We start from the raw sequence: 25,345 nt of genomic DNA, 5'->3' as shown, positions 1-25,345 counted from the left end.
AAGCTGGGGTCCATATTATCCTAATTACTCCCTTTTCTTTCCTAGTCCACTTATTCTGACCCTCAGGACATGAGTTAGGACAGCAGTGTCTCTCTTTATTTTTATGGCCTTGTTTTCCTTGGTTGGTGTCACACCATTAAGCCAAATACACATACTGGCCTTTAGAAATTCAGCATAGCCAGAATTTTAATGTCCCTGCAGATGGATGAGGGCAAGAGCAGTCAAGAAGACGGCTTACAGTGAGATCCTCCTTTCCATTAGCTCAGGAAGAAAAATGACGGGAGTCCATTGCCGTCAGTTGGAGGGTCATTAGCATTTCCTTTATTTTAGAAATAGCTCAGGCGCTTCCTTAGCTGCACTCCAGTCAGGCAGCTGAGTATTTTGTATGTGACATCCTTCCAAGTCTTCTCAGTTGCCTGGAACCAGACCAGGGAGTGACCGCTGGAAAAGTTCCGGTGGACTAAAAAGGGTACAGTGGCTGGATCGGATTAAATGGTCCATTTGACATTTGAGTCCCTCTGATGCTAGTCATTAGTTTGTGCTCCTGCTAAAATGTTGTCACCTAAGTTATTAGGTCCCCTGTCTTTTGCTAAATGTCAACTTATTTATGACAAATATCAATTCAAAAAGTATTTTAGCATCTACTATGAGCTTTTAATTTATTTCTTCTTTCATCCATTTATCCATCCAACTCTCCATCCATCCATCCATTCATCTCTCCATCTATTCATTCATCTCTCCATCCATCCATCCATCCATAATTTCAACAATCCACAAACAAGTACCCTTAGCTTTGTCACTTCCCCTCTCTGAGAGATACTGGGGATGAACCAGGCCTCAAAGAGCTCCTTACTCAGGCAGTCATGTGCACAGTACTCCTGTGCAATAAATTATACTCTTGTGTCACAGAGGCATGAACAGAGATGGTAGAGGTGGTTAGAGGCAACAACTTCAGTTCAAGAGATTCAGGGAGGGTTGGAAGGATGAGTGGAGGTGGCTAGGGTGAGACGAGAACACAAGATTTTCTACATGTAAGGGAACACGCATGCAAAGTGTCTGACCTGTGAAAAGCAGGGAATATTTAGAAAAAGTAAGTGCTGTAGATGAAGCTCAGTCTCCACGAGAGATGAGTGAGGAATAGCAGGGATAACGCTGGAGAAGTGGACAGGACAACGGACCCCGCACTGCCAAAGCAAATGCCTTTGAGCTAAGCAAGTATCATTTATGTATAAAGAAGGCAGGGTTAGGGCATGGGGAATTCTGGGGACTGAGGTACACAGGACATGTCTGTCTCATGTAAAAGTAAGCGCTGCACGGACAAGCAGTCCACACATTTGGTCACCTCTGTGCTTCAACCCACAGGCTACAGGGGCTCGAGAAAAGCCCTAAACAGGCAAGCAGCATAATCCTGCTTCTTGTACTCTTCAAATGGATCTCATATTGACCAGTGCTACTGTCCCAAGATGTAAGCTGATGTTGCAATGGGATAAGACACAGGGTGCATCTCCCTGCTCTATGCTCTTCTGGAGGTAGTGACCAGAACAGGATTCCTAGTGATCCAAACTTCGCAGTGCCATGGCCATCCCATATATTATCATCAGTTCCAGGACAGACTAATTTCCCAAGCACCCTGCACCTCAGAAGCTCTTCACTAAGAGACCTGTGTAAGAGCAGAGTCAGCTTTTGGGACAATTCCAGAGATGAGCTCCTTTAGAAATGTGTCTGCGTAAAACAGGAGTGCCCAAGACGGATGAAAAAGTGATGGGAGAGTGATGGCTTTTGAAACTAAAAAGACTTTATCATTCTGTTTTGGGTTTCTCTGAACAAAAGCCTCGCATTGATGGAAGACTTCCGAGTGACATCAAGTTCAGATTTTGAAGAGATATGGTGACCCATGATGGATCAGTTAGGAGTGCATTTGCATAGGGAATCCAAATAACCTTGGTGTAAACCAACATGGCACATTTTTCTCATGTAACAACAGGTCTGGAGCCAGGCTGTCTGGACCTGGTACAGCTGTGCCCTGAGCCAACAGGGACACAGGCTTTTTCCTCGTGGTCCAAGGATGTTTCAAAGCTGTGATGTCCAAGCAGGAAGAAGGAGGAGGGGACTCGAAGACAGAATCTCTATATCAGAAAAGCCAGCAGCCTCTCAGAAACTCCAGCATGCTGCCATTCTGCATTGCAAAGGCCAGAATTATGGCCCACGGTCACGCCAAGCTGCCAGGAACTGTGGAGAATGAAGTTTCTATCTTGCCAGTCTTCCACAGGATTAAACCAAGTGTGAAGGTAATTCAGAATGAGTGTTGAGAGACTCAACTTTGGGTGTCTGTCATAAATTTTGAGAAGGAAGTTGGAGGACCCAGCAGTAAACTGTGAGTCCTGCGGCATCCAGAATGCCACCCAATTCTCCAGTTATCCAGAGCTCAACTACCGTTTGAAGCAGAGGTGGCATATGGCTTCTTACTGGCCAGACACACCTCACAGAAGAGTTTCATTTCACCTGAGGGCCTGCTCTGTGCTTCTTTCTTGAATCTTTGAATTAGTTTCCTATATTAGTAAAACATATGGCATACAAGGGCAAATTTTCTGCTTGAAAGATAGGAAAGTTTGACCCTACTGGTCCCTCCTGCCCTCATGGCAGCGACCAGCTGGAGCTGAAGAGTTGCTGCCTCCTCTCAACAGTCCCCCCCGACTCTGGCCTCTGTGCCCAGACTGCTAAATATACGACATGTCTGTCCCCGAAAACCTCTGGACGTGTGACCTCTTCTCACGTTCATTCATCAACAATGTTTGACCACCTATTACGTCCCAGACATTGTACTAAGAACTGGAAATCCAGAGATGAAGAGAACATCAACTCTTTCCTCAAAGAACACAGAATCAACCACAGAAAAATATAGCAAAGAGGCAATTCCAAGAGAGTGATGTGTGTCTTATAGAGAAACGGCTGCAGTGCTACGAGGCCTCAAGGAGGGGGTCTTAACGCAGAATGCGTTGGTCAGGGGGAAATTCTTAGGTAAATGATGCCTGTAATGAGCAGAAATGGCCCAAACAAAGAAGTAAGGGTTTCTAGTCCGGGTGTAGGAAGGAAGAGATCACGCCACCTTCAGGAGACCACAAGCATTTCCTAACCAGCTAATGACACTGTAATTTTGTGAACGCTTAATGGCTCAGGTACAATTTAAAGACTTTTAATACTCTCTAGAAAGACCTGATTGCCCAATGCTGTTGTGTTCACTTATCTCCATTTTGCAACACTGGACTGTCCAGCTGACTACCCGTTCCAGTAGGAAGCGACTGATTATTCACTTTTTATATTCTCCAAGTGCTCAAAAAAGTGCTAGTTTCATGTGGAGGACCAGTTATGGTTAACACCAGTGCTGCGGCTGCTCAGCGGAGCGTGTGAGCTGAGGGGAGCATCTGAACAACAGTGGGGAGGCAAGCAATCCTGTGCCTGGGCTGCTCATTCTTCCGGATCTGGACTGACTCTGTCATCATCGAGGATCAGTACTCTCTATTCTTGGAGCCACAGGGTGAGCACAGTGTCAGGAACAAACCAGGGGCCCTTCCCTTTTTGTTGAATTGATCAATAAATAAATGAATGGAAGGAGGAAATTATTCTGCAAAATGAAAGGAAATGATGTTTCTGAAGCAATTTCCCTAATCCAGAAGTTGGCAGACTTTTCTGCAAAGAGCTACGTAGTAAACATTTTAGGTTTCTGTTGCACTTGCTCAACCCTGCTGTTACAGATGATACACAAACAACCGAGCGTGGCTGTGTTCCAGTATATCTTTATTTATGAACACTGAATTTCAATGTCACATTATTTTCAAATGTCAAAAAATAATATCTTCCTTTGATTTAATTTCTACCATTTAGTAATGTAAAAGTCATTCTTAGTTCCTGGGTCATACAAAAATAGGTGGTGGATTGGCTTTGGCCTTCAGGCCACAGTTTACTGACCACTGACCGAATCCATATAAGCCTGTTCTGAGCTCCTGGAGCTCAGCTGTGGAAAGGGGGTCATCTGTTGAGTGTAGACATTCTGTCTTTGGTTAACAAGAGCTAATACACATGGAGAAATCAATCTGCTTTAACTCAATCTAATGTGGTCATTAAAGGCTCCTCTTCTTTTATTATCTAATACAGGGGCGGAGGCAATAAAACTCTATACTGGCTCCCCTAGGAAGCCAAAGAATTGAACAACTAGGCAACCAATGGGATAATTTAAAACTGTCCCATTATATATGTGGGGCCCATCAAGAAAGGGTTGGGCTTTTACAATTCAAAAGCACTTCCCAAATGTCACCACTTACAGCCAAAGGCATCTACACATACAGATATGCAGGCAGATGTGGGGAGCAGTATGGGGTCACCCTCAGTGGTCTAGAGAACTGACGAGCAGGTGGCAGCCCCAGGATGCCATCAAGCAATGTCACTGTTCACCAAAATCTTTAATTTTTATCATCTCTGAAAACGACTCCAAAACTCTCTCTCAAACTGTCCCTAAAAAAGAGCTCACAGACCACACGCTGCTGTGGCCTCCGATCACTGTTACTTCTCTTGATGTCTTCCTGTATGACGTGTTTTTTTTTTTTGCATTCCCATGATGTAACACTTCTCAGTTTAAAACAAAATGCAAAATACCCTCTCTACAGTTATATTTTTACAAAAATAATAACCAAACATCTTTCATATGCTCATTCTATACAACAATACACTGTCTCTGCTTCAATCCAGTAGATTGTCCTGGTCAACGCTCCCCATCATGTCAAGGGAGGAGATGACCACTCGGCTGGGGCTGCCGCAGGAAGGCTGATGAGGAAGTTGATGGTTGAAGTGGATCATTGAGAGGGTAATAATAATAATAATATAATAGTAATAGCAGTAAGCATTTATGTCATCTTTACTGCAAACCAGGTATGTTCGAATACTTTATTCAACAACCTTAAGGGATGATATTATATTTGCATTTTGAAGATGAGCAAATGGAGGCACACTATTGAATGTTCAAGTTAGAAGGAAGGTTTGGGACAAAATGAAGTGCAGAGGTCAGAATATTGAAGGCACTTGAGACCTGATGAGTGAACTATTTTTTAAATCCAGGTGAGTTAGAAACACATGAAGGGAGAAGGGAGCTTGGAGCCCATACTTTGGGAGCCTTGAATAATGGGTTGGTGATTGATTTTTTACCTTCCCGATTTCTCTCCTAACTGTTAGGTCATGAAATACGGTCTTAACCGCAGGCTTCTTGTACTGAGCCACCGAATGTTGGGATTTCTCTTCAAAGCCACTCCTAGAACCTCATCTTCTTTGTACTTTCTCTCTAGAAAATCTAGCCCTGTGTGTGGGCCTTTTTTCCACGTTATAACTGCTCAAACAACCTCGTTTCTGCTTTATTTTTTTCAGAAAACATATCTCTTTGTAGATCTATTCACTCATTAGCATAATTATTTCATTAATAAATAATTGTTAAATAAATAGTTTATTTTACGAGTAAGTAAAATCTTATCCACAAATTAATTTTCTTTCCACTCTAGAATAGACTTCTACTTTTTAACAGCAAAACTTCCCCTCGCTAGCATTGGAAAGTCTTCCGAACTCCCAAGATGATACACACATTCACCTGTATTTTCCCCTAGAAGTTTGAGGAGGAGGATGCTACCTAACACTTATTGAGCTCTTCCTATATGCTAAGCAAAGTGATTCGTTTGACCCCCACAGTACCTCTGCAATATAGGTAGCATTGGTGTTTCCAATTTATAGACAAAGAACAAAGGCTTACATTTTTTAAGGATCTTGACCAAGTTTACGGGGCCAGCTGAGTCAAGGAGCCAGGATCCTGGGACAATTTGATTCCAAAGCCTAGGCTGACATGCTCCTACATTCTGTCTATGTATTTTTCAAATCACTCATCAAAGGAGTGAGTATGAGAGCCAGCCCTGATGGCCTAGCACTTAAAGTTTGACGCACTCCATTTCGGTGGCCTGGGTTTGGTTCCCAGGCGTGGAACTACACCACTTGTCTGTCAGTAGCCGTGCTGTGATGGCAGCTGATGTAGAAGAACCAGAACTTACAACTATACACAACTATGTGCTAAAGAAGTAAAAGGAGGAAGATTGGCAATAGATGTTAGCTTAGGGGGAATCTTCCCCTGCAAAAAAAAAAGAGGGGGGTGAGAATGATTTCCATAATTAAATGTCCCTTCGTCTCTTTCCTTCTTATGTTGGCTCCAGCCCCTCCTCCTCAATGCCTCTGCCATTTCTAAGTCTCAAGTCCTTTGAGAAAAAGCCCAGGCTTCCAGGCTTTTTTCTCCTCTTGTTGAAATCCCATGCAAACAGACTGGGCTGCAGACAGCCTTTGCAATCAGGGCAGAAGTGGTAGCCTAGCCACAGGAAAAAACAAAACAAGGCTTGCACTTTCCATATCTTCCAGAAAGAATTATTCAGTTTTCAGAAACATGCTTCATAAACTGTAGCAGTGGTTTTCAGAGGGGTCCTTGGACCAAGGGCATCTTGTTTGAAGGACAGATTCTCAGGTCCCAGACCCACCAAATCAGAAACACTGGGGGTGGAGCCCAGCAGTTCCTGGTTTCAAAAGGCTTCCAGGTGATTCTGATGTTGATAAACCCTGGCCTGTAGTATCTTCACAAGCAAGTAATTAAAATAACAGCATAACTGAAAGAAGTTTTGTGTTGTTTCTTAACAAAAGCATCTGTAGGCAAGCTAAGAAGATAGTGGCCTCTGGGGGCTGGGCACACGATGATGATCTCAGGAGCATTGTCATTTCCAGCTGGGGTCGCCTTCTGCTTTGGTATGTAAGGGATGAATCCTTGCACTGATCAGACTAAATTAAAATGACTGCTATAATGCATTCCTTGCACACACAGACATGTCATTTGTAGGCAAGTCACTAAGCACACATGTCTTGATAATGTTCATTTCAAATGGATTCTCTTCTCCTTTATCATCTTGTAGGAAGGACCCCAGCTAATGAGAATGGGGGCTGGCTGGGAAAGAAAAGATGAAGCGGAACAAAGCACATTTTTTGCTGTGTTAATAACTGTCCTGAAAACCAACAGGGTCAAACCATTGCCTACCAATGTGATCATTGCTTTGAGGCTTGGTTTGCTGACACCGTCGCTGGGCGTCCATGGGGGATCTCGTTCTGAAGGATTACTAGATGCTGTCGACTGGCCAGGCTGAGTTTGGGTTGTTCCTAAGTAGAAATATCAGACTCCTCTTTGATTTTTCTGGCCATTTCTGAATGTGAAAGACTATGCAGCAGGAAAACCTTACGCCCCTATTTTTTTCTCCTGTTTATACTCTGCCGTGTTCTAAATAAGCTGTAATTGTTTGAGCCCTTGTCTGCAGGGCGAAAGTTAAACATAAGAACACTGTCCCTAAATAACAATTATTCTCTGGTCACTCATCTCCCTGCAGGGACCAAATTGTTATGTAATTTCTCATTAGGCAGCAGCTAATTAAAAACACACAATTAGCAATCATTTTAATTATAAGCTGCTCTCCAGAAAGGACTTAGAATGCAGTTAAAATGGAAGAAATCAGCGAGACAGATGGCCGGGGAAACACGAAGTAACTCAGAAAGGACTCACACCCAAAAGTCATGATCCAGATAGGAGCCTGCAGATAATTAAAGACAGTCGGTATTTCTACCCATCGGCTTTGCTTGCAAGAGGCAAATGCTTCTTTCTAAAATTCAATGCTAATTTTAAAAATCAATGAATCATTATACTCTTGTGAAAAATAGGATAATTTATCATATCTGAATATTAAAATGAAGCATCTTGGCTCTATGCACATTTGGAGTCAGAAATGCGTTTGCTAAACCTGGTATCGGAATGGCTTTGCTAACATATCAGGACTCCTCTCCTCTAAACTTTAGGAAATACATACTGTTTCAGCCTTGTAGAAAATAAAGTAAGCTCAGGAATCTGATATTTGCATACGAATAGAAGATAACTCAGATCCTGACTACAAGAAGAAAAATAATTTCAACATGCTCATATAATTCCCAGTAAATTCGTCTTTACAAATGCCCTTGTCATGTTATTTAGAAATGGAGGTTAATTTTTGTAGCTTCTTTTGAAGCAAAAGTGAAACAAGAGATTCCAAGAAGTGTGTGCATGATGCAGTTGAAGCCAATGGCGTTCTTTTTCTTCCCAAGCTCCAGCCAAATGGAGAGGAAAATCAGCGGTGATTATTTCCCATCGCTTGATTTTACTGATTTCGCCTGTATTCATAGACTTCCAGGCTCATCCCCATTGAGATCCAGATATCAAAAATGCCGGGAGCCCGCCTGCTCCTCCTCCTTCTCTTGGGATAGCTGTTATCCGTGCTCTTTCAAAATCACTCTGTGGGCTGGCAGCTGCGTCCTCTCAAGCATCTTCAAGGCTTTGAAGCAGAGAAAGCTTTCCTTCTTTATCGATGTCAACACACCAGAAGGGCCGACATAAAAATGTGTTGATCAAGCACAGTTAGGAGGCTGGACTTGCTGCAGTCAGGGGGACCTTGTCTAGATGGTCCTGGTGGGGAAGTTAGGGCAGAGTCTTCAGAGTTTGACACCAGGTTGGGAGATGCTGAGGAAGGTCTTGCGAGGCAGGGAGCTGGTGGGGAATGGCCCAGGGCACACACAGGGCTCTCGGCCCACCTGCTGCCGTTTGGCTGGCAGCTTAGACAACATCAGCCCGCCGTGATGCTGGGCCATAGACACAAGGGCCGGACCATTGCGCGGCCTTGCCGCCAGGTTTCACTGTCCCCGGCTGTGCCTTTTGAGGAAAGTTTCCCTCCTCACCTCACACATAGCAATCTCAGAGCCTCTGGTCTTTTCTGGGGCTGCCGAGGGGAAAGGTCAGTTTAGACTGGACGTGGATGTCCATGTCACAGCCCCAGCATCAGCCTATGATTATAAAGCCATCATTCCCCACTCTTTGCCTGAGTCCCACAATCTGTCCATCATGGGTCCTTTCTGCAGTCCTATCTGACAGGGACATGGGGCTATCCGGGGACATGCTTGGGTATCTTCCCTGGGGAGTGCAAACCTCTGTATGTTTCAGTGAGCTGGACACATCATGGAACGTTGAACATAGATCAGATACTCAAGATTGCTTCTGGAGCTAAACAGGTCTGCGTCTTACATCCTTCCTCCTTTCCAGCACCACTGACCACTGATTCTGTCTCTCCCCTCCCACGTGCGTTCCTGCCCAGCATCACCCTGCACTATTTGTCCACTCTCCACATCCAGCTCTTTGCCCTCTAGTCCAGCAGTGCTGTCTCTCAGCTTAGCAGATGGCACATTGGAGCAAAGTCCCTGATAGAAGGCTGTTGCGTCATCAAACACACTTGTCCCTCCGGATCCGACATTCTGACCTTTTGCATTCATACTCCAGCTTCGATTGTGCTGAGAGTTGTCTCATCTCAGCAGAATTCCTTTGCCTGCTTGTAACACTTCTCTTGTCACAGAGCATGGGGTTCCCTGGAGACCAGGGGTCCCTGAAACTTCTCTGGGGCCCTTCGGAGGGTACCCCAAGCCTACCTCTGCTCCCAGCTCAAGGCTCCTGTCATTGTGATGCTGGGTTTCCGAGCACATGCCTGACTCTTGGACTTATCATGGTACCAGAGATTTAGTTATTAAAAACAGGGTGTGGGCAAAAATGGCTTAGTCCTTATATTTTCTAGATAGAAAAATTTCCCTCTTCAGCCAGGAGCATAAGTGTTAGATTTGAATTCTTGGTTTGACGGGAATTCAAGTTTGTTGTGGAACTCTCCAGAACCCTAGTGTTGCTTAATCCAGAGGGGGGAACCCCTCTGTTCTGGGCCTTGTTATGTTGAGGCATTTGGAAGCTTTTCAGAGGAAAGTAAGCTCATTGCTAACTCCAACTTGGGCCCCACTAAGAACCAAGCTGAAGCTGATCATGGCTCCCGGAGAGAGCCCTCTGATCCTGTGCCGTAACAGTGTTGGCCTGGCGGACACAGCAGCGGGAGGTCTTGAAGCAGTCTGGACAAGCAAGCTGTCTAGCTGGTTCACAGTCTCATACTTCAGGAGCAGGCATTTTCTGAAACAAGCATCTAAGCCTTTTGTGCTTGTTCCCAGGACTGTTTAACAGAGGCAGAAGGAATTAGGCTGGTTGAGGCTTTCCCCTGTCCCCCCTATTTCTTTCTCTAAGTAGTCTTTGTAGAGCTTTGTATTTCTCCTTTCCCCATTTCAACCTAGGCAGGAGTTTAAGAAAATGAGCATATCATGTAGTAAAGCGCAACACCTATCACATTGTTTTTCTTAGTGCTATCTAGTCTGGCTCTGCTCCATCCATCTGGTTTAGTAGTAAGTCAATCTTGGTCATTTTTAGGACTTTTCCTCTATCTGTTATGGAGCTTTCTAGATTCCTGGAGCTTTCTCAATCTAGAATTGAGGAAATCCTCTGGTCCTCAGTCCATCATGACTGCTACTCCTGGGTGCCCCTGACTTAGGTTCATTGAGTCTGCTCAGAGATATGAGCTCCCTCCCTTTGAGCCAAGGTAGAGCTGGAGATGGATGCCCACCCCACGTGGAAAGGTTCCAAACTGCCTCCTCTTGATATTCTAGCCCATCAGGATACTGTCCTTGAGTTACAAGATAGGGTGACCACCCAGTTTGCCCAGGACTCGTTTTTAGCACAGAAAGTTGGAAAGTTCCATTTTCCAGGAACACCTCAGCTCTGGGTAAACTGGGACAGTTGTTCACCCAAACCACAACTTCTCCATCCTCCTCCAAATTGGGTCATTTGCCTTGGAAGCCCTCAAAATGGGCCACCGCCCTCAATTGCACACCAAGAACCTCTCTGGGAAAATCCGGTTACCCATCACCAAGAACTCAGACTTCTGAAAGCCAAACCTTCTTATCTATTCTCTGAGGCAAGGAAAGTGTAGACTTCTAGAGGAGAGACCTACCGTGTGAGCATTTTCCTTGAGAGGGGAATAAAAACACATCTTCCATTCTCGCAGGATCAACCTTCTGCCAAGAAAAGAAGCCACTATTATTTTCTCAATCAAGTCATGTCAACACTCAGGGGTTTCCCTTTGGAAGTGGTGTTCAGCCCTGGGTATATGTTAGAATTATCTGGAATAGAGTTATTTATCTAGCTGAAAAATTCCCCCATGCCTGGACCCCACTCCCAGTCAATTCAAGAAGGATTTGTGAGATGTGACCTGAGCATAAATAGGCCTAAAGCTTCCATTTGTCAGGGGGTGGTGGAGAGAAGGTTTTGTTTTATTTCAGCTACATGTGTAAGAAGTTCAATAAATAGACACAAGTAGAAAACTATGACCCTTCAGGTCTTGACTCCTGAGCCATGAAGGTCAAGGCAATATAACTCGTGGAAAACGGAAGGTCGTCCTACATGCTGACATTCACTGACAGCGAACATTTCTTTACTCATCTCACTTTAGATGCTCCAATTCTCCTGACCTCGATAAACACTAAGCATAAAATCCAGGTGTGTCATAACTGGGCTGATGAATCCTATCATGTCAAGATTGGGGCGCAGGAGGAAGTTCCCCCTCCCCCATCTTCTCCTGTGACCCAATTGAACTCATATTATTAACATTATTATTATTGTTTTTAATTTCTTGATCTCCTTCCAAACCTTCCTTGCTAAACTATGACTTTGTTCTCTAAAGAGTTTCTCAAAATTGGATTTGGAGTATGTCAGCTCTTAAGAGCACATAGGAGTGTGTATATTTAAGCATATATTTAGTCATAAATATAATAATTTACAACCGCTTTCAGATGCTTGCTCTGGATTCAATCTCAAATGCCATGCTTTTACTGTATTTTGACATATTATAATTCTCTAGAAGATTTCCTTAGACAACCAACACTTTTTTATTGGGTCAGAAAATCTCAACATGACCTAAATTTCACATACAACTATTTATTTCTGTTGTTGATGCAAAATATTGGAATAATTTAAGATCCTACTGCATGGGAGAATGAGGAGAGGTAAATGGCATGATTACTGCCTTTTTTATTCTAACTAAATAATTCAAAGAAGTTTGGATAAAATATATGATACATAACAAAACTACCTGGAATACGTTCAAGACCATCTACTACATAAAAACAATGTATGTGAATAAGAATATTAGAGGCCAGCCCGGTGGCCCAGCAGTTAAGTGCACACGTTCCACTTCGGTGGCCCGGGGTTCACCAGTTCGGATCCCGGGTGCGGACATGGCACCGCTTGGCACGCCATGCTGGGGTAGGCATCCCACACATAAAGTAGAGGAAGATGGGCATGGATGTTAGATCAGGGCCAGTCTTCCTTAGCAAAAAGAGGAGGATTGGCAGCAGTTAGCTCAGGGCTAATCTTCCTCAAAAAAAAAAAAAAATATATATATATATATAAAAGAATATTAATAAGATTGTGTCAATGTGGGTCTGTTCAAATGTGGCCACTAAAGAGAACAGGCTTCGAAGGTGTTGGGTCTTGAAGCAATAACTCCTCAGATAGAAACTCTTGACCAGACCTTTCTCTTCTCGGAGAGCGTGGCTGGAGCCTGAACGGGACATCAGACCAGTGAGGACAGGCCCCAGCTGTGAGCCCTGATGTCCTCCTTGGCTTCTTTTTTGTATACAAACACTAAATAAACACAATTCAAAAAACAAAAACAAACAAAAAACTAGAACATAGATAAGGGGCCGGCCCATGGCCGAGTGGTCAAGTTCGCGCACTCTACTTCAGTGGCCCAGGGTTTTGCCAGTTCAGATCCTGGGTGTGGACATGGCACCACTCATCAGGCCATGCTGAGGTGGCGTCCCACATAGCACAACCAGAAGGACCTACAACTAGAATATACAACTATGTACTGGGGGGCTTTGGGGAGAAGAAGAAGAAGAAGAAAAGAATATTGGCAACAGATGTGAGCTTAGGTGCCAATCTTAAGAAAAAAAAAGAACATAGATGAGAATTTTAACCCCACTTTTGTATTTCTTATTAAGTCTATTTGAAGCCTCAGAAGTAGAGGGACCTTTAGTGTTGGATGAGGGGATGATGGTGTTGTGTTCCTCAGCCACTGTGTCCAGGGAGAGAGATGGACAATGGGGACACCAAAGTCTTCTTTGATGCATCAGCCTGAGTGCATTCCAAGACGAAAGGGCTCATATTTCAGTGATCTTCTGTGGCCTTCTCTCCATGTTCTAGAATTCTTTTACAGCTTCTATTAGGAAAACATCCAAAAGAAGGCAGAGCACAAGCAATCTGCAAATAATCTCACTGCATTAAGGGTTCAACTCCTGCCAATTTGTCTGGGACTTTCCTAGCTTTAAGCCACACGTCCTGGGGAAAATCCCAGTCTCAAGTACACCTGATGCTTGGTCCCCCAGCTTTAGAATATTTGAGGTTCAGCGTTCACCTATCCAGACACAGAAAGAGAATGCTCACTGCTTGCAATTCTCCACTTTAAGGATTCACAGACCAAGAGAATGGAATTAGAGACGTTCAAAGGGAGGAGCCCAACCCGCTTCTTCTGCACAGTGACAGTCAAGCTTCAAACTGGAGTGTGGTTTAAAAATATATGAGCTCACTGTGGTTGGGGTCATGGAAGAAGACGCGGTTCCAAGTCTTCAAATCAAGAGACATATTCTAGAACTAAATGTCACAGTCCGTCTGCTGCTTCTGTAACTGAAAATTTCCTACCCAATCTGAGCCACACGGCAATGAGATTTCACAAAGGATCTTTATCAGGAGAGGAGAGAATATTAATTTGGCCATGGTGACTTATTACGGTGGGGACCTGGTGCATAATTCATAATTCAACATTTATTCATTTTCTAGGTACTCTTTACATCTGTGGCAATAGTCAGAAATATTAAAGGAAAGGAGGATCTCCCCGTCTCCTAGTAATCATATGAGAAAAAGTTTGAGGGGACTTCTTATGCTGCACTTTTCTCCTCTCTGACCTGTTTCCAGACTGAGGGAGAGCACAGAGTGCCAGAGGCTTTCTGGATGATGGGAGTACGCAATTTATAGCAGCAAGTGACTCAGAGGTGACTTGTTGGGTGTCTAGGATGGGCTGGCAAAATGTGGCATGGAAAATTAGCCTGGTAAAACAGCTATAAAATTTGAATCTCAGCATCATAAAAATGCCAACAGACCAAGAACAATAAATATCACAAGCGGCCAAGAACAAGGCCGGGTACCATATGCACAAACCTGGAAATACCATTCCCTTCTGTAACTTCCTTGTTATGGTGTTAATTAAGCCAGCTCTGAAATAAAAGTCAACGTATTGAAAAGAGCGGATCCACCAGAGAAGCTGGAGACAAATGTTAACCCAGAAACGACTTTCTATTTCTTTGAATGAAAAAATCAGCAAAGATGGAGAAAGAGGAATAGTCTAGCCCACCATTTCCCAAGCGGAAGTCAATACTCGTTATCAGAGGTAGTCACTGTGAACATACAGTCACGGCAAATATTGAATTGCTTTCACAATATAGAGGAAATATAGATATAGGTTCCTGGGAGCCTCTTGTCATATTTTCACCAACCAATCACTACATAACCATTTTTGTTTGACACTTTATTTAACATACATATTGTTAATTCATGAACGTTGATCTCACAGCCAACGTTACAACCAGAACTGGCCCAGCAGTCTCGCTTGAAGAAGCTTCTTCAGCGAATTTCTCGGTAAGGCTCATCACAGCCTTCCTGCGCTCAGGAACCCTAGGCAGCCCTTCTGCACTGGGCTTGGAGTCCATTTTAAACGGGTAGTCACAAACAGAAAGCACAAAAATGCAAAAAATGTGGCACAAAATAGACTGCTAAAAGGACATTTGTTTACAGCATGAGCTGAAACAAGAAGGCGGAGCATCGCCTTGTTGGACCTCAGCTGGGAACGTGCACATTGTTGCTCTGCACAGATCCACAAAGGACTGCGAAAGTGCCACGATTTTTGATAAGACATTTCCTGCATCCACTGACTTGGCTTGTGGTGTGCCCCTGAAAGTCAAACTGTGGATATTTTGGGAAGAATGTGCAAAACCAGTGAAAAGGCAGATAGGGCAGTCAGGATGCTAGTAGAGGAGAAAGCCCTTTCTCCCTCAGGCCTGGAGAGAGCAGACCCCCATCCGCTCGTCCAGGTGGGGACCAGAAGTGGACCACAGCCTCTCCTGCCTCTCCTCGTTCTCCAAATACCACCAGACACAGACTCCCCACAAGCCAGGCTCCTTCGCCTGACACCGCTGAAGACTTGCTTCATCTGTTTCCATTTCTGGTTTGCGTTGAGGGGAGAAAAGCAATCCATCATCTCTCAGGGGAGAAAAGCCATTTGGAGGAATCTATTTTTGTTCATTCAAAACAGCACTGCTGGTTCTTGATGAATATCGAATAATAATAGTAGAAAGATGGAAAGGAGGAAGGCAGGAGGCGGGGAGGAAGACAAAAAGAGAGAAAGAAAGAGAAAGGAAGGAAGGAGGGAGGGACAGAGGGAGGGAAGCAGGAGGGCAGGAGTTGCCCATAGCCTCCGGACACCCTAGGTAGTCGAGGGGCAAATTTGTTTGCTTCTTTTCATATATGGAAAAACAAGCCATGTGAGTAACTTATCACATCAAAGTTCATTTAAGGTACAGTAATGTAAGCAGAGAGAATGAAAATTCCCTTGGAATTTTTTCACATTATTTTGTGGCTAAAATATCATTCTGAGATGTTACTATTTTTTATTGATCTCCTTGTAGTTTCTCTTTTTTCTCCCCTTTCCTGTCCCGCAGAGTCAGCCCTCTGTTCATTGCCTCATGGAAGGTAGGAGGCAAGTGGAAAAGAGAAGCGCTTTACCCTTTCTTTGGCCCTTGACTTATACAAGCTTGGTCCTCGGGGGGTACTGAGAGCTCACACAAAAGCAGCACTTCTACGATGTGCTGACCACTCTTCCAAATTTTTCATATTCACTAACTTATTTATCATGTGCAGTGGCTCTAACACCATCCGCATGTTACAGAACAGGAAAATGAGGCACACAGAGGTCAATGACGTCGCGCAGGTGTGCTCGCCTGTGAAGTGGCAGAGCTAGGATTTGAACGCAGGTAGTGTAGCTCCTTTGTCACTCCGCGCACCCTCACTGCAGGGTTCTGCAGGCTGCGATGCCTCGCTACGCCAGAGTGCTTTTTCCCAAAACCTAAGTAAGTCAACATAAATGACCATGATAGCTCTCTAGATGCAAGAAATCCTCCAGAATAATGTGGAATTATTGTTTTCTGTTTATTAATCAGGACGGGTAACAATAAAGGCTGTGGATAAGGTCCCTCTTACTTGCAATAAATTAATCAGCTAATGGCTGACTTTACAAGGATGATTTGTTTTTAGAAGATGGTGCATTTATAGTAACCTTCCATGTGGCTGCCCAAGTCTAGTCTAGCGACAAAACCGTTTCTACCATCCACATGGACCCATCTTGACCAAATAGTCTTTCTATTCCAATTGCCTTAAATGTCCATTGTTACGTTTGCTAAATAAGCAGCCTCCAACCTTACCAAATGCAGACTCACATAGTAAAGATTCAAAAATGCACATATATAAATGTTAAAAAGTGTACAAAAGCATATTTTAAGATTTGTCAAGCCCAGCCACATTTTCATAACGGCGCCTCAAAATAAAGGACTGGGTGTCTTCTGGTAGCACCCTATTTTAAGTTTGATTGACTCTGAAAGAGTTTTAAAGGCAATTCTTTGAAATCCTTTTTTCTTCTCCTTTATGTGTTTATATCTTTTTTAAAATCAAATATTCCCAATTGCATCAGTGTATATCTCAGCTTTCTGACAAGGCCACTTAATTACCAGGGGCGCTGCCTGGAAAGCTCGCTCTTATCGGCACGAGGCTGCCTTCTTTGTGTAGCCAGTAGGTCTCTGAAAAGCTTTTCAGAACTAAGTCCTAGTTCTGGGAGATTTTCGTCTTTCCGAAGGTCTGCCTGTCATTGTGACTGGATTATCTGGCTGTTAAACCGTGGTCCCTTTAGTATGCCAACCCTCTGAAGAGATTGTGCCAGAAGCTCAAGAGATAAGCCAACAAGTGACTTTCTGTGAGTATAAATACCAGACTCCAGCCTGGCTCCTGAGAAAGACTGACTTTCCCATACACCAATTATGGAATCTGCAAACAGCTACGGGGGGCCCCCTCCATGCTAGAAACTGCCGGAACATTAGCCCCATGCAGGAGGACATCCATTAGAAGAGGATTTTAGAAGTTAGGCTGTTGAGTTAAGTGGATTTTCTTTTTCTGAGTTTGGCGTTGGAGACTTGGGAAAGTCGGGAGACAGACCAAAGACTAAGTATATTTCTGCTTCTTCGTGGGAGGGGGATTAGTGAAACATGAATTGTAAATAAAGAGGATTGAAAGGAAGAAATACTTACACATGATGAGATTACAGTTAATTGTGGTTTTCTTTTTCTCCTTTTTCATTTTTGCCAATTGTTAAACATTACTGGCATGATTAAAATCAAATGAGAGTGAAAATATTGCCTGTGTTATTTATAATGCATCAGCTCTCGTCAGATAAATACCCAGCCAATAGTGGCTTCAGTCAAAAAGACATGAATTGTTCCTCCACAGAAGATCTGGAGTTTTGTGGTTCTGTGACACTCTCTGTGATGTCTCATGGGACTCAGCCACTGTCCATCTTCTCTCTTTGTATCCTCTGTGTGTTGACTTTTCATCATCTTGGCCGTCACTTCATGCTGATAAACTTGCTCAAGAAGCTCCAAGCATTTCCCTGTGTCCCAAGCAGGAAGGAAGTAGGTGACAAAGTGGCTTTCATCTTAGAGTTTCCCCAGTAGATATTCCTCCCCTGGCTGCAAGAGAGGCCAAGGAAACAAGATTCTGATAAAGGGGATGTAGGTGGCCATGATTATCTGTGGCCAATCAGAATCCACATGCTGTGGATGGACGTGTTGTACTTCAACCAAATTCAAGGCAAGGAAAATGGGGGATTCACGGATGGGCGGACAGGTAGGAATGTCAACCCCTGCCTTCATCATCCACCACATTGACAGCCCTAAAGATAACTCGGTCTCCTGATTAGCATTTGGGGCTCTTCTATGGTGGGTCAATATCCGTATCCATATCGAATATCCATAAGGAACATGGCATGACATATTTTGATCCTGATTCTATTGGCTCAGCTTTTGACACTTCACACAGTGCGGCATACTAGAGCACCCTGATTAGGCATCTTCTCTCACTTTCCACCCTGAACGAAGACAGTGCCCGCAGCGGGTTCCCTGTCGACTTGGGCTATGGTCTTATTCAACAGCCGTAAAACACTAGGAGGGCGGTGTTGCTTCTTGGGTCTGGCGAGTCCCGTTTGTATAAGGCTGTGAATTTGCTCCTTCTCATTTTGTTTAGGTGCGTCAGTTCCCGCTTCACACTACATGCTTGTGAATCCACCTCAACGCACGAAACAACAGCAAATCAACAGCGACGCCCTCCCTCCACCAGCCCCAGGAGGCTGCTCTCCAGGGGCTCCATAATGCAGTTATATCTGAACCCAGCAACTTACACAGATGCAGGATGTATTTGGAACCATTTGTTTTTCCTTATATCAGATTACACAAATATGCCGCATAGGTTGCGTCTTTGCTCCTAAAGCGCTGCGTTAAATCACTTGTCACTTTTATCAACTGTTTAATAGCCATTCTTCCTTTTAATTCAATTAAGAACCTCTAAAAGACATGCTATATATGATAATGCTTCGTAATCTCCTTTTAACTTGTCATTACTTACCAGTTCCTTAATCTCAGTAGCTACTCTATTATCGCCTGAGCAGGGTCTGTTTTGTTAAACTCTCCAAAATTCTTGAGACAGTCTTCACTCAATATCAGAACATACACAAAGTGTTCGATAAAAAACAGCTAGTGCTATTATTAATGGTATGACAGTCATTCCTTTATTCACTCGACAACTCTGCACTGAGCATCACCTATATACAAGGCCCCGTGTCCACCAGTCAAGAGAGAAGGCACATGTGTTTAGACTAAAGTTAATCTAGCCCAGGTTTTGAGATGCCAGGAGAATGCACAGAGGCTTGGGGAAGGACAAGGTAAGTTTAGACGTGTCACTTCAATACCCAGAGCTTCCTTTTAATGAATTTAACTTTGGAGTTATATAAAAATAGATCAATTTCTCTTTTATGTGTGTAGTCTTGGAATTTAACCTCTCAAGGAACTGTGTCATCCTGGGAGAACAGGAAGCGACACTACGATGTGCTGCCACCAGATGGCAATTGATACACTGCAAAGTCAAAACTAGCGGCCCCAGCCCCTGAGTCACCAACCATATGCCTTCAATATTTTTAACATTGATAATAGCAATATTGGCTGAAATGTATTATGAAGTGTTTATTTCACAGATACTTCGCATATATGACTTATCTGATCTACCTAAGACTCTGTTGAGGAATTATCTTTATTAAATACCTGAGGAAAAAGAGATTCAGAGAGTTCAACTAACTTCCTCAAAAAAAATCTTAAGTCAACACTGGAAATAGACTCCAAATCACGTGCCTTTTATATATAGATTTTTTCAGGTTTTTTCCACTTTTCAACATTTTAGGTAATAGGATTCTTATTTAAATAAATAAACGTAAATATTTCTAAGTCTTAACTTTAATATTATATTGAGAGAAAGCTTTCCAAAAAGGAGAAGGTAATAAAAATAAAATTTTGTCTAGATTGGTACTTTCTCACTAATTCTTACTTTATTTTCTATTATGGTTTCGAAGAGAGAAAACATATTTTTTTGACCTTTTCTTTTATCTACCAGTTTTGACATTGCCCCCTCCCAGGTGTGTACTACCCATACTGTGCCCATATTCCCCTGCCCTACATTCCCTCTCAGAGCCACAGGTGTCTCTACCATCTGTCCCTGTCTGAGCCACTGAAGGAGAGAGGACACCTGTCACACGCTTCACATTGAATTGCTACACGTCCACTGATGAGGGAGGAACCACCAGGAAATGCAAAGGCAGAATGGAGTCTCAGAAGCTCTGCACTCATCTCTCTTCCATGTGGCCAATGTCAAGAGCAAGAAGAAGGACTATGTAAAAAGTCCCTCTGCTGAAAATACAAAGACCCCACTGGGGACTCATTTTTTTCTCCTTCACAAAGAGGTGACGTTTCACTACCCTCAGAAAGAAGGTAGAAACTTTCTCTGCCCAGAGGTGTCCAAGATGATTGACACTGGTTACTAATTGAAACTTAAATATGGCATTCACTTCTGTCATTCTAGAAATGCCACACGCATCACGGACCTCTATGAACTGGCCATGTGCAAGACAGCCTCAGACTTTACTCACAAGATGATGCTAAGGGCTCTCCAGTGGAACATGGTAGAAACAAACCTTTTTAAACAAGTCTTTCCGAAATGCACGTAAAGCAACCTTGCATGCCCTCATTCATGTGTCTAAGCCCCTCCTTGGGCAATTTCAAACGTTAGCAGCACAGACCTTAAAGACAACGAGTTCCATGTATTCACTGCCCACTGGGCAAAGCAGTTCTACCTATTACTTGTCCTTCAATTAGACACTTGAGCGAGCTGGAGGGTGCAAAGAAAGATCAAAGGGTCTAATCATGGGAATATTTCTAATTCTAATTTCAATCAGCTATTAGTACCCAAACTATTATTTATGTGGCTGTGAAGGAAAAATGAAAATGATTTAACTTTGTGGATAAACACTGATTTTTTAAAACTATTTAACAATATTTAGCCTTGTCAGCATGCATAAAAGAAAAATTTTACGTTCATAATATCTATGGGGATAAAGTACACTCAGGTTAAATAGACTATTTTGAGCTAATCATAAATAATATGAACTATCAAAAATGCAATTCACATTTAATTACATCTCATCACCAATCTTTCTTAACAGCCGTGTGAGCCATGGAATGAGGCAGAGAACACCCAGCTGTAAAGCAGATCCAGTGCACTAACATTCACTTCGCAGGTGTATGTCATTGATGCATTCGTTCTTTCAATATTTTGACAAAGGTGGATTTAGGGCTAAGTATCAAGCATTTTGCTAGGTTTATTCATATTTGTTTTATAAGTTTGCATAGGTTAGCATCATCATTTTCAGAAGAGAAAACTGACAATTATATGGTTTAAGTAATTAGCCCAAGAACACTTCCATCATAAAGTCTGAATCTTGATTTGCAGCTTCCTTTGCCACCAAACACCTATAACTTCAGTGTCCACTTTGCTCATTGCAAACGGCATTAAAATGGAGTCTTGGCAAATCATTCACTAGGGTTTTCCTTCTTTCCTCCCTCTTCCCTTCACCAATTTTTCCTCCCTTCCTTCTTTCTTCCTTCATTCCATTCTTCCTTCTTCCTACTGTTTCTCTTTTTCTTTATTTCTTCTTCTCTCTACTTAAGCATGCATGAAGTAGGTGACTCTTCAAAACCAGGCTGAACTTAGGTCTTCAATGGGTCTTCCTTCCTGTCCCATTTCTTCTTTGGAAATACAACAGCTTGAATAAACAAGCGTATTTTAGGTTGATATTTTGCCTACACGAAGCAAAACATTGCTACCTGTTGAAAGTCTTATTTTAAAATTCCAGGTCTACAATATACTTGGTGATAATCGCCTGACTCTCAGAGGAAAGTTTTGGCGGGGGTCCATAATTGGCAGCCATCAGCATAGAGACAGTAGATGAAAAAATCATAAGAATAGGCGAGCTGCCGAGAGAGAGAGTGTATGCATTGAGAAGACCAGTCAGCCAAGACAAAAAATAACCAACCAACCAGCCAACCAACAATTCAGCAAAACCTTAGGGAGCAGACTCATGTAAATGGGAAGTGGAGGTGGTGGAACCACACAGGAGCAAGAGGAGGGTCCAGGAAGTCCTAGAAAGTCCTAGTGGTTAAGAAAACCTCAGGAAACAAAGAAGAATTGTGTATAAAAATAAGTACGTTAAATTTGAATTATCAGGGTCTACGTTTAGCCTAAATCAACGCATAAAAGTAGCCCAAGAGTGACAGCAGCCCATTTGCCAACCACAATGCCCACTGGATTGTAGATTCTCGCCTCCAACACTAACGTGGATAAAGGACTCCAGCACTCATTGCAGACTGGCTGATTCTGAGCCCTGGGGCAAAAATAACGTCAGGAGGGGCCTGCAACTCGCTGATGTTGTCAGAAAGCAAGAATATTTTTTCAACATAAAAGGAATTCTAAAGGAAAAGAGAACTTTAATTAAAGGCTCTCACTGGTCCAGTGGTGAAAATCTTGAGAATTAAAAAACAAAACACTCTCATAGTAATGGCTTATGGTTAATTGAAAGAAATTGACTTTGTGAAAGGCAATGAGTTAATTACATTCAAAGGAAAAATTTGATTCAAAAGGAAAAATATAATAGGATATTTTTATTTGAATAAGTAGACAGTATTTGTACATGCGCATCCGTGTATGAATTTCATTTATTCTATTAATCATATGGCTGTGTGTGTGTGACTAAAGTAATTACACCAATTGTCTGGTGTTTTAGAATATGCTGAAATATAAGTACAGTAATAAGGTTTATAGCGATTGTAATCTTTATGTCTTCTGTCTGTTATTAGGATCTATTAACTAATTAGAAAAGAATGGCTATTTCAAAATGCCATTTAATTTCTCTAAAGAAATTTAATGAATCTGATACTACATGTTCAAGGCCTTAACTATTTTAAGTCATATATGGCATATATATATACATACATTTATATTTATATCTTTATGTATTACCTAGAGAGTCTGGATTAACAGAAGCCCAATTTCAAGCAGGAAGCTATCAACAGTGGCCAAACAGGACTGAAAATGTTCACCTGATGGCCGGGGGGGACAGTGGCAGAGCAGATTTAGTCAACTGAGTGTTGAGGATGGAAGCCCGGAAGGTGAGCGTCATTGGGATGACCTGAGCAGCCAAGACTAAAGGGGCAGGCGGAGACGTGAGAAGTGTGCAGAGTCCCGGTGTGTGCTCATCGAAACATCTGGGAGAGCAGTGGCCCTGCCAGGAAGGAAGCACCCAGGAGTGATGCAGAACCAAACTGAGTAGCAAACGGATTAATCTGATCAAGGGCTGAAGTGCCCTGAGCGGGAGGCCTGAACCCGTGGTCAGAACCGGCCGCTACAGGACTGGTGTCCAGAGCCTCGGGCTGGGCGATCCCTCCTCTTAGAAGCAGGGTCCTCTCTATTAACCGACATGAGGACACTTAACAAGGCATGACGAGGCCATCCAGGTGGTGAGGAAAACTAGACCGTGCACCTGCTATGCCAGATGCCCCACCACAGCCAGAAGTCTCTAATCTATAAATAACCGTGTCCCACTGAGGAGGGAACTTCAACAATTTTGGGAGAATAAATTCCAATCTGCTTGGGATTCTAATCCTCAAGTTTTGGAAATATTAAAATAATATACTTAGTAGATCTTTAAACCCAAGAAAGCTTAGAATCAATACCAGAGATGGTGAATTGTATCAAACCTGCATATTTTATTTTTCTGTTAAAGAGTATTTGAAGAATTTTTTTATTTAAAGTGTTTATAATTGTTAAGCTAATTCACCACATCATATTACAGATTCACCATTTTTCCTAGCCAAAATACAATTTGAAATCAATTTTTGACTTTCAATTTTAAGTTGAAAAGGATAAGAAATCTATCTAAATACTGAAATTAAATTGGAATGTTAAAGAAAACTTGTCCATTTATTAGTTATATTAGCTTATTTAAATATACAAGACAGTTTTGTTTGTCAAAGGACCTTTGAATGCTTAAGAAGAAAGTAGATATATTAAATTTGCGAGTACAGTTTAAACTATAAAAAGAAATTTAATTCACTGGGCTTTTAAAGAGCTTCCTTAAAATAAATGTTAAAATGTATTAGTTTTGTAAATAGGATATTGGGATTTGTAAGCTAAATTTAAAGGTTTAAGGAAAATCTTGGGATTTGGAATTTTACTTTACTATTTTGATTATTAATTTAAAATCAAGTAGCCGCAGATAGTCTTTTCTCTGCATGGAAACAATCATAAAAGAAACAACTCATACCAGCAGAGTGGACCGAGATGGTACTGGGCAAGTGGACAGAGACCACTCCGGAGGCCTAGTGAGAGGGGAGAAGACAGACAGACCCATTCATTGTAACCGCAACTGGCACCACAGCCCTCCCAGGTTTCCCTCTCCTTGGAGGGAGAGCCATCTGATTAGGTGCAGCGGGTGCCGCGGAGGGATTCCGATGGGAAGGGGCCTCTCTTCCGCTGAGTTGGCCAGGACCAAAGGGAAGAAGCAGGCCCTTATCTCCAGCACAGCCCCGAGGCTCCCAGAAGTCACCAGCGTTCTCATGAAGAAACAGGGAAGCTAGGGCAGGCGTCCAGGGGCCAGGGACCCAGGTGACGGCAGTCCTACAACCCCCTACTCTGTCTCAAATCACTGAAATGCTGTGGCAACTCCTAGAGTCTTTCGCATGACCCAAGAGCCTAGTGAGGCGGAGCCCAGGATGTGGGTGGACCGCGCGGGCTCTGCTCAGGCTCCATCCCCACCAACCAGGTGACTCTGGTCAAGGGACTAACTTTCAGTTCTGCATCTGGAAAACGCAGCTAAAGAGAGAACCGACTTCATAGGTCCATTGTGAGAATTAAATGGAAAAAAAAATAATTGTAAAGTCCTTACATCAGTGCCTGGCACGGAGAAGGTGCTCAAAAGCTGGCAAACCTGAAGAAGAGCGGAAGTAAGAGAAAAACTTCCCAGGGAGAGAGGCTGGTTTCATTCCCGGGACCTCGGTGACTGCTGCTGGGCAGAATCGACATCCCATGGGCCTGGACGGGAGCCGCTAAGACTCAGTGGCAGCAGAATGGTCCCCATTTTCCTGTTCTCATCAAGGTCTCCCCACAGACCTGGATCTCAGTATTCCCTCCAGGCCCGTCTCCCCTTACCAAGGATGCTGAAGAGCTGGTTGCTAGGAGACCAGGTGAGAAGGCGCCAATCAGGTGATTCCCCTCTCCCAACAACTTAGCAGAGAGCAAGCTCTCATTTCTGCTCTTATAAAACCGCTACTTCTAAATTCCTTCCAAAGTCCCATTTCCAAGAAGTTAACTTCCTCTTCTCAACCCACGTAATTAACTAAATCCATTTCCAGTGCTCTTCACTCTTTGTGTAAATCCATGTTTCTATTTGTTATTGTTTGCTTTCTGTGTGAGGGACATCCTCAGGAACTATTTCAGCTTTTGTATATCTGAAAACGTCTTTATTTCACCTTTGTTTTTTGAAAGACATTTTTGCTGGGTATATAATTTTAGGCTGGCTGTCTTCCCTTTCAGTACTCA

The 25,345-nt window shown here is 43.0% G+C and overlaps 1 long non-coding RNA gene across 2 annotated transcripts in view; it reads right to left on the bottom strand.

Annotated features, from left to right (window-relative positions):
• LOC139084907 (uncharacterized) overlaps positions 1 to 24,965 on the bottom strand; it is a 48,803-nt gene extending 23,838 nt beyond the window's left edge. For both annotated transcript variants that reach the window (XR_011542846.1, XR_011542845.1), the window contains exons 1-2: positions 24,693 to 24,965; positions 10,950 to 11,013 (exon numbers count right to left, since the gene is read on the bottom strand). This is a non-coding gene — a long non-coding RNA (uncharacterized lncRNA). The remainder of the gene's footprint in view (positions 1 to 10,949; positions 11,014 to 24,692) is intronic.
• Between the last annotated feature and the right edge of the window lie 380 nt (positions 24,966 to 25,345).

The sequence above is a fragment of the Equus przewalskii genome, chromosome 7 (genome assembly GCF_037783145.1).
Source record: "Equus przewalskii isolate Varuska chromosome 7, EquPr2, whole genome shotgun sequence".
Classification (NCBI taxonomy): Eukaryota; Metazoa; Chordata; class Mammalia; order Perissodactyla; family Equidae; genus Equus; species Equus przewalskii.
Note: the sequence above shows the minus strand (reverse complement) of the source record. Positions and strands in the feature narration are given on the sequence as shown.